Source organism: Prosopis cineraria, unplaced genomic scaffold (assembly GCF_029017545.1).
Source record: "Prosopis cineraria cultivar Desert tree isolate PC_DT_omini unplaced genomic scaffold, ASM2901754v1 PC15, whole genome shotgun sequence".
NCBI lineage: Eukaryota > Viridiplantae > Streptophyta > Magnoliopsida > Fabales > Fabaceae > Prosopis > Prosopis cineraria.
In genome coordinates this window covers 5,407,526-5,417,597 of record NW_026555346.1, presented here as the reverse complement: position 1 = coordinate 5,417,597, position 10,072 = coordinate 5,407,526, and positions in this window count along the sequence as shown.

The window sequence follows — 10,072 nt, the reverse complement described above, 5'->3', positions numbered from 1 at the left end:
GTGTTTTATAACAATGATATTGTAAATGTGACTAGTTGAAATTCAAAGCGTGAGCGATCAATCAGCCCCAAGAGCCTAGTAGGCTATAAATCCTATATATATTTTTTGAATTCATTGAAAAAATAAAAAAATATAAAAGATTTTTTTTAGGCCCTTTAGTTATGAATCCTTTTGGTTTGAGGTAACATGAAGAGAATTTTCCCTCTTCCCTAGAGAACGTTTTGTTCTCTCTTTTTAACCTAGCGTCTTGCCATCGTTTCTTCTTTAATCCTGTACTTGGCTACTTGCACCGTTGCCGCCATTTTCAGTTGACCACTTTTGTAGCCTTTCTCTTTTGCCATTTCTTCTTTCCAGTTCTTATTCCTTGTCTTGCTCCTTTTCTTGTTTATTACTCTTCCATCATTTGTCTTTTGTTTTCTGCCGCTTTTCTTCGCACAGTCAACTTTCTTTGCTGACTTACCCCATCTCTGTTTCCTTTTTTCAGTTCTCGCTCCTCGTCTTTTTAGTTCTTGTTCTCCTTTTTGCCTTTTGCTTTTTCACCACTGCCTTTATTTTCACTGTTATAACTGCCACGGTTCTTCTTCCACCGGAAAGTTTGTCTCTTTCGTTTGTTCATTCTTCCTTTGTCTCAAGCTCATCTTGTCTTTTTCTTCATCTTCTTCTACTAACTCTATTTTTTTCACTCCACTAATTCTGTTTCTATTTTCTCCCTTTACCTCTGTTTTCATTCTCTCTTCTGTCCTTCGCTTAGTTTCTTTATTTTCTTTCTTTGTTGTTAACCATGAAAAGTTTCTCCTCTTCCCTTTTGTTTTCTTTTAACTTCCTGACCTCTGTTTTGGCTCTGGTTTTTTTTCAATTCGGGGCATCTTCTTTTTCTGTTTCAGTGCGGAAAACCTAATTTGGGTTTTATGGCCTTTCTAAACCCTCGTCTTCAATTGTTTGACAAACTTTTTCCTCTGGTACGCCTCTTCGATGTGTGCCCTTAAAGATGATTGAGAAATAAAAAATGGGTAGTATTTATACTAGGCTACCTTATACAGTTTTCATGTTTTCTGGTTTATTGGTTTGGTGTTTTGTAGTCCCTATTTTGTTTCTTTTGGCTACTTGAGGAGCTAGGTCTATGGAACATTGGTTAAGAGATTCTGACTTCTGGCTTTATGCCATTGTATTAAGAGATTTTAACTCTCTAGTTGGTACCCTTGTGGTACCCACTTCCGTGAAGACAGTTCCTAATTGGTCTGGAAGATGTTTTTCATCTGATGCTCGAAGGTCTTCACTTTCAATTTGTCAGTCTTCTCCTTCCTCAGTTGGTGTTGTCTAGATTGCATGGATCTCTCCGTCAGCCTTGTGCCGTGGAGTTGTTGTTGTTAGCTTTACGTTATTTTAGTTTTTTGATGTTGTTAGTTTTTCTTTTGTTCCTCTTATATTTTCAGTTTGATCGTTTGTTTTTATAGTCCAATCTCTTAATTGGGTCATTTTTTTTAAATATATGCACTAACTTTTTTAGTAATCAATAAGTTGTCCTCTGTTAAAAAAAAAAAAAAACCCCTTCAAGTTTGAACTAGCTACCAAGTCCTTGTATTTTTTGTTTTTGGTAATTTCATTCATATCATTTACTTAATAATATATGAAAATAACAATATTTGTTAAACATTTATTCTAAGCGATGAAAAGATGAAGTTTGCAAGGGTGTGTTTGGACTTTAATTGAAAAAAACTTAATTGTACAAAAAATTGATTATTCAAATGTGATGATTTTTGGAACTTTGGATGTATTTTTTAAAATTGATTTTGATAAATGAAAGATGTTTGGATAATTTTTAAAAAATTAATTTTAAATATATTAATAAATAATACAAAGAAAATGAGTCAAATAGAATTTTGTAAATAAAAGAAATTTCAGCCTTTTTAAAATAGAGTTTTACAAGCTAAATGGAGTTTTGTAAAATGAGAGTGTTTAAATAAATTTTTGCAAAATTATAATTTTAATCCCAAAATTGATTCCTAGCAAATATCCAAATAGACCCTAAGATGGTTAAAATAGCAGCATCACCTCCCCCTAAAATAATCTAATATTTTATAATTATAAGTTACAACTAACTTTTATTCAATAATTTTTAGGCCTTGTTGGGTATCCTTAAATTTTGAGTTTAGAAATGGAAATAAAAATGAAATCTGGCTTAGGTATGTTTGGTAGTCTAGAGTTATGATTCCTATAAATTATAATTCTAATACAATTGGTGGAATCCAATTTTATAAGGATGAAGATGGAATCAGTTCGATTTTATAAAATTACAACTACGAGACCTCTGCGCTCGCCCACGTGATTTTTTAGTTCTATTGAGAATGATGGTTGTACTCTCACCAATTATAGTAGTTAGGAGTGTATAAGTTTTTTAAAAAAATTGAAAAGGACATTTATGATTGATAATTCTATAAAAAATGATTCCATCATATCAACCAGGGCTTTAAAAAATGTTAATAACGCTTAAAAAATAATAATAAAAGTTGATCTTCCAAGCACCCCTTACACACACAGCCAACATAAGTTGCTTTAATAATAAATTTAATAGCAAAAAATCTCAACAATACATATATACAATAAGTTTAATATTCAAAATTGCCATGTTCATTTTTTAAAATAAATAAGATTTATTAACCCGGAGCTAAGCAGTTGGAAATATTCTATCTCATTGTTTTAGATAATATCTCACGTCTGTGGAGTGCTTTTGGTTCAACTAAACAAGAAAGTCAAATCAATTTATCTTGAATTCTTGTATTTAAATCCTGAAATGTATAATTACCTTAAATAAATATGATAAAAAAATCTATAGAAATACCGTGAGATATGTTAATCCATAAAATAACAATAAAAAAGTCTCCATATATAGGGGCGGGCATAGGCGCGGAGCCCAACTCGCAACCTGTCCTTCCCGGTTTGGCTTTTGACTGACACACATGTTAATAATTTAATTTTGACACAACAACCCAGCTTGATTGCATGGGCATAATATTAATGTAGCATATTAAATACAAATAAAATAATTATTTTTATATTAAGCATTCATTTTTTCCCTGGCAATAGTAAGTATTCATTTTGACATGAAAAAAGGAGCGAAACTTTAATTTATATTTGTATCCCATGTGTTAGAATTTTTTTTTTACTAAATTTGAAAATCACACATAAATTATTATTTTTTAATAAAGTTACTTCCTCTGTTTAAAAATATAAAATATTTTTTAAAAAATTTAATATTTAAAAATGTAAGACATTTTGAGTCTTTCAAGGTGTAATTATTATTTTTTTTAAATACTCTTATTGCAGAATGACGTTATATTTATTACAGGATGTTTAATAGGGGTAAATATAAAGAAATATTATTAATTTAAAAGTAGTCAACTATTTAATTAAAAGTGAGATTTGATTAAAAATGTCTTATATTTTTTAACGGAAGGAATATATATTATACACATACATATTTAATTACCTAGAAATATACAAAAATATAGTAAAATATAAAATTTTTATTTATTCTTCATATTTATATTTTAAACATGTTAAATAAATGATCTTGCCTGAATTATTTTTTATTATTTAGAAATATTATAGAATTATGAGTATTATTATCTTATAAAATAACTTATTTTAAATATTAAAATGAATAAATTATACATAGCTTTTTTTAATAAAATTTTCCCCCACCATCTAAAACCCAAATTTAAATAATCTAAATTTGATATCTATGAATTTTGGTGAAGTTCTTTTTTTTTATAAAATATAAAATCTTTCATTTCTTTATTTAGAAGGCAAACTTTACAGAAATTTTGTAAATTCCAACTTTAGATGTTTTAATTCCATATGAACACTAATTTTGTCCCTGCAAGGTTTTTTTTTTCTTTTGGATAAAGGATTTAATTCCAAGATGGACACTAATTCCATGGCATTTTTTTTTTCGAACGAAATTCAATGTGATTTATGATAGCGTGGTGTTCATCCTACTTCGTCTTTAATTTTGTATTTTGTATTTTTTTAGTTCTTCGTTGGGTTTTTTCTGATGGATATGCCGTTTGACTTTAAAAAAAAAAAATAGTCGGAGACCATTGCTGTTAAGGTCCACAAGTTTTCTGATGGATTGATCTTGTAGTCTGGTGGATCAAGTCCACCCCGGTCTAGGTACCTGGTTTAACTAGATTCGACCGAAATATCCAGCCCGGTCATTTCCAGACCATATCTCATATTGAAGGCTAATCCAATCTTAATTGATCTTTGTGTAGCCCTGCTTGCATATGATAATTTATTGAGAATTAAATTTAAAAACGTACAGGAGGCGAATTCAACCAAATAGCTTGAATTATTTCGGTACAATGAATGAGCCTGGTGCACATATGACTAGTGAAAATATTACTTAATTGCCTGATGTACATGTTAGTGAAAATATTAATTAATTTGTTCATTAATTGTTTTACAAGAAAAAGAAATACATTTTTTAATTATCAACGAAAGTAAGAGAACCCTTGTACACTGCATGTGGGAGCTGGGTCCGGTCTTGGTGCTCATCAACGTGAGCATTTGGATCGTCCAGATGAAAAACTTAGATAATCTAAATTGATGAGTTTTATTTTTTATTTTCATTATAAAAAATTATAAAATTTTAGTCAATTTACTTTATCATCAATTTGGATAATATTGATTTAATTTGAATGGTCTAATTTAATATTATTTTTTTAAAAAAATTATAAATAAACTATTTAAATGTATTATAGACAGACTAGATCTTGAATATATTTAGATATTTAATTTATAATTTTTTTTAAAATTAATATTAAATTAAATCATTTAGATTGATGACAAGATAGATTTATTAAAATTTTATATTTTAATAAATATAAATAAAATATAAAATTAAAATTAAAAAATTTGGACAGTCCAAATTACTTAAGTAATAATGAGCACTGAAATTAAATCCGTGAGAGCTGAGCTATGCCTGGGTGATTATGTCCACACTTTGTTTCTACATTATCAGGATTAGTAGGACATACCTTGTCCGCCACCAACCTTGTTATTGTTTCTTTTTTCAAAAGCTAATAACAATCAAGCAAAATATGCTGCCTGGCTTAATTACAAACATTACCCATAATTTTAATTAATAATAATAGGTATTTTTTGATTAAAAAAAATAGAAGACTGAAAAAGTAACTCTTTAACTGCTTGGTATAGAAGGAATCAGGTGCCCCGTTTCAAAGCAAATTGTTGCCTCCCAGTGGTCTGAAATTCATCAACATAATGGATGAACGCTATAATGATATATTGAATAATTAACTCCCGAGGATTTAATTAACTAACATAACAAACAAAACTTAAGGAAGACAGAATTACCTTACACGTACACACGAAGCAATTGATGACTCAATTCAGAAGAACGCCCAAGGTTGGAAAATGACAAACAAACTTGGTAAAAAAATGAAGGAAGTGGCTTACGTCTTAAAGAAATTTGAGAAAAATTTCCAAAATGTCGAAAAAATAACAAATATATCTAGAAAAATTGAGGGAAATTATCTAGTGCAGATAGATGCGTTGACCAAAAATTAGACGGGAAAAAACATAGAACAAATTATATATAAATCTCACACAAAAAAAATTATTACAAGGTGTATTAATAATTGACATAAATTTCTTTGTATATTATAAATGACCTCATATCAATTATTAATAGATTTTATAATAATTTATTTATTTACGTGAGACATTATTAAAATTCTCCTAAAAACATATGCATGTGCTTGAAAGGGGGAAAAAAAGAGTGGTAGAAAATGGCGTACATGTGGCGGCAGATTTTTGGATAAGAAGGAAGCAGGAGCATGATTTTAGAATTTGATTTGAAAAGGACACAGATAAATAAATGCCAGTGAGGACAGGAAAGATTTCGTGCTTTACTAGGCAAAGCCATGAAAAAACAAAAATGGGGAAAGGACAAAATAAAGTTGACAGAAATAGTGATGTTCATGCGCTGCTTCACCAACCAATGGAGGAGAGTGCTGCGAAGGGATCAAGAAGAATTTTACTAGACAGAAGATGCCGTGAGGACACGCACTAGGTACCACCACTAGAAGGTGAAATGCAGTTCGATGTCGATGGGTCTATAACTATAGAAGGACATGCAACCTGTGGAAGAACAAAAATATGAAGAATTGATTGTGTAAAATAGGGGCGTGTCTGCCTCTCCTTATTCATTATTATTTATAGTTAGGACACTAAACCCTAAAGTAAAAGAATAAGATAAATGCCATATACAGATATTTTCAAAAATAACACAAGCCCACAACTAAAATAGATGTAGAACAAATGAACTAAATACATGGTTAATGGACCTAAGGACACAAGCAACTAATTGAGCTTTACACATAAGGCCTTATTTGTCTTAACAGGCCCCCGCAAATGAGGGATGGGCAATTTTTGACTCTCGAGTTTGCTTTGAAAGTCCAGTAGCTTCGTGTGTGAGAGAACTTTAGTGAATATGTCAGCCAATTGTTTAGAAGGGACATATTTGACAGACAGCTGGCTTGCAAGTACACAATCATGGACAAAGTAAACATCAAGTCTAATGTGCTTTATCCTGGTATGGAAGACTAGGTTCAAGGCTAGGGCAGACATAAAGAGATTATCGCACCAAGCAATTGGTGGTTCTCTAAGATAGAGGCCGAGTTTGACTGTGAAGGACTGAATCTAAGCAAGCTCAAATGCTAGATCAACAAGAGCACGGTACTCGAATTTGGCACTAGAGCGAGCAACGACTTTCTATTTCTTGACTGACCATGAAATCAAGAAGTCACCAAGAAAGGCGCAGTATCCACCAACAGATCTTCGATCATCTGGACAGACGGCCCAGTTGGCATTAGTAAAGCCCTTTAAGGTAAGATGATTACCTGGTTTCATATGTAAACCCAAATCTGACGTCCCTTTGAGGTATCTTAGAATTCGCTTTAGGGCTTGCCAATGAACTGATATTAGAGAGCTTAGAAATTGATTGAGTTTGTTTATTGCAAACATGATATCTGGCCATGCATGGATCAGGTATTGTAGTGAGCCAATAATCTGTCTGTAAGTGGTAGGATCTTTAGGTAGTATACCATCATATTTCGAATAGTACCTGTTGACTACTATAGGTGTTGGAACAGGGGTAGATTTAGACATACCAGAATGTTTAAAAATGTTTTGGATATATCTTTCTTGCTTAAGACAGAGGCCAATATCATCTCTGAAAGTTCAATTCCTAAAAAATGATGTAATTGATCGAGATCTTTGAGTGTAAAGATCTTGTTAAGTTGTTTGATAAATAGATTCAGAGCTGTAGAGGAGTTGCTTGTGACTATGATGTCATCCATATATATTAATACAAACATAACAAGCATGTTTTGTTTGTAGAAAAATAAGGAAGTGTCACTTTTAGAATGTAAAAATTTCCAGCTCGATAAGGTTGTCTATAGGTTGTCAAAACAAGCTCGAGGAGCTTGTTTTAAACCATAAAATGCTTTCCTTAGAAGACAAACATAATTTGAAAATTAAGAGTCAATGAAACCATCTGGTTGTTTCATGAGTACTTGATCTTGTAAATCACCATTTAGAAAAGCATTGTTAATGTCCAATTAACGTATTTGCCAGTTAAATGTAATAACTATGGTGAGAATAAACCTGAATGTAGAAGCTTTAAGAAGTGGACTAAAGGTTTCCTCAAAATCCATGCCTAGACTTTGTTGAAAACCCTTTGCCACCAGTCTGGCTTTGTGCTTCTGAAAAGACCCATCTGTATCGTATTTCCTTTTGAATACCCATTTGCAGTCAACAAGATTTTGTTCACTAGTGAAAGGAACTAGCACCCAAATTTTATTGAGAATCAGGGCATTATATTCATTCTATATTGCTTTCCTCTACTCTTTTAATTTTAAAGCTTCTGTAACACTGCTAGACTCAAATTTATCATCTTGTACAGTTAGAGTCATACCAACATAGGGTACTTTTAGTTTAGATATTCCAGCCTTACTTCGAGTAATCATATGATGTTGGTTTGCTAGAATAGCCTGTTGAATTTATTCTGATGAAGACTTTGATATTTGTTGAGTTATTTAATTCTCTGCATGTGAGTCATGACTTACAGATTGATTTTCAATGTCTGCATCAGGTGTTACAGCAGTAGAAATGTCATGTAGAGTAATATAACTCAAAGTTTCCGGTGAAGTTGGTGACAAGGATGACACATTACTATTATGTAAAGGTGTAAAAACTTCATGAATGCATGTCCTATCTACTGATGCTAGTGTTAGCTTGAAGAAGACCTTTGGATGAAATTGCTCTTCAGGTATGATCTTTTTATTTATGAAACCTGTAGCAAATGGAAATTCTCCTTTATTAAACACAACATGTCTTCAAATATACACCCTTCCAGTAGGACTTAAAATATTTATAGCCTTTATGAGCATTAATGTATCCCACAAATAACATTTGGTAGATCTAAACTCAAGTTTGTATTGATTATAAGGTCTAAAACAAGGATAGCAAGCAGAGTCAAAAACTTTGAGTTTGTCATAATCTGGATATTGGCCAAGTAAACGAAAATGAGGTGAAACATCACCTAAGACAGGGGTTGGCAATAGGTTGATAAGATAAGTGATAGTTGTAAAGGCTTCCCACCAGTAGAATAGAGGCATTTTTGCTTGAGCTAATAGTGTTAGACCCATTTCTACAATGTGTTTATATTTTCTTTCAACTCTACCATTTTGAGATGAAGTATGTAGGAAAGAATGTTGAAATTGAATTCCTGCATCTTGTAGTTCCTTGGTAAAACTTCTATATTCGTCTCCCCAATCACTTTGAATCATTTTAATCATGTAATCAAATTGATTTTCAACCAATTTCTTGAAGTGTAGAAACATATTAAGGGCTTGATCTTTGGATTTTAATGGATAAATCCAAGAATATCTACTATAGTCGTCAATAAAAAGGATATAGTATCTAAACCCATTCATAGAAACTATAAGAGATGGTCCCCATAGATCAATATATATCAGTGCAAGTGGCTTAGTGGCATGTGAGATAGAGATTTTAAAGGGTAGTGAATATGATTTTCCATATTTGCATGATTCACAAAAAATATCTTCATTCTCAGAAACCTTCAAGTTACAATCAGTAATAATTTTGTTCAGCACCATAGTATTAGGATGTCCAAGTCTATAATGCCATAAAATTCTACTAGAATTAAACTTGCTAAATGATAAATAGTCAGCTTCTTCAACTGTAGCAAAAACCAGCTTCGCTTCACCATTATGACTGTTCTCACTAATGCAAAACATGCCACCTTCACTTGGTTTCTCTTTGAGAATTGTCTCCCCTGTCCGTTGATCCTTCACAGAAACACCATGTTTCTTAAACACAACATCAACATCATTGTTATTTTCCACTTTATAGACACTTAATAGATTCTTTTTAATCTGTGGATAGTAGAGTACATCTAGTAACTTGATTGGTTTGTGAGGTACAGTTGGAATTTTAGTAGATCCTATCTTTTTAACACTTAATTTATCACCATTACCAACAATATTCATCTTATCAGTAGGATCAACAGTATTTTTAAGATAGGGTACATCATTAGTCACATAATTTGTTACCCCACTGTCAAGATACCATGCATCATCATTAATGGTTTCATGTGTAGCCCAATAAGCTGCATTCAAATCATGATTAGCACTAGAATTTAAGCTGTTAGAGCCACCAAAATTTTAAGTATTTTTGTGTCGAGGCTTAATAAAGGTTCTATCATAATGATAGAAGCATGTACCACTTGGTGACCAAATTTTTCACAAAGTTGACACTGAGGAGGATCAGAATTTTTATAACTATTAAAGCCATAATTTGTTCTACCCCTGCCACGAAAATTTCTAGAACTATGGCCACCATACTAAGCACATGGTGTAGATGATTCAGTTCTGGCCAAGTTGACTAAACTATTAGACAAAGAGAGGCTAAAAATCTAATGAAGTTGATATAAGCGACTCTTATAAGTTAATAAGTTAATAATTTA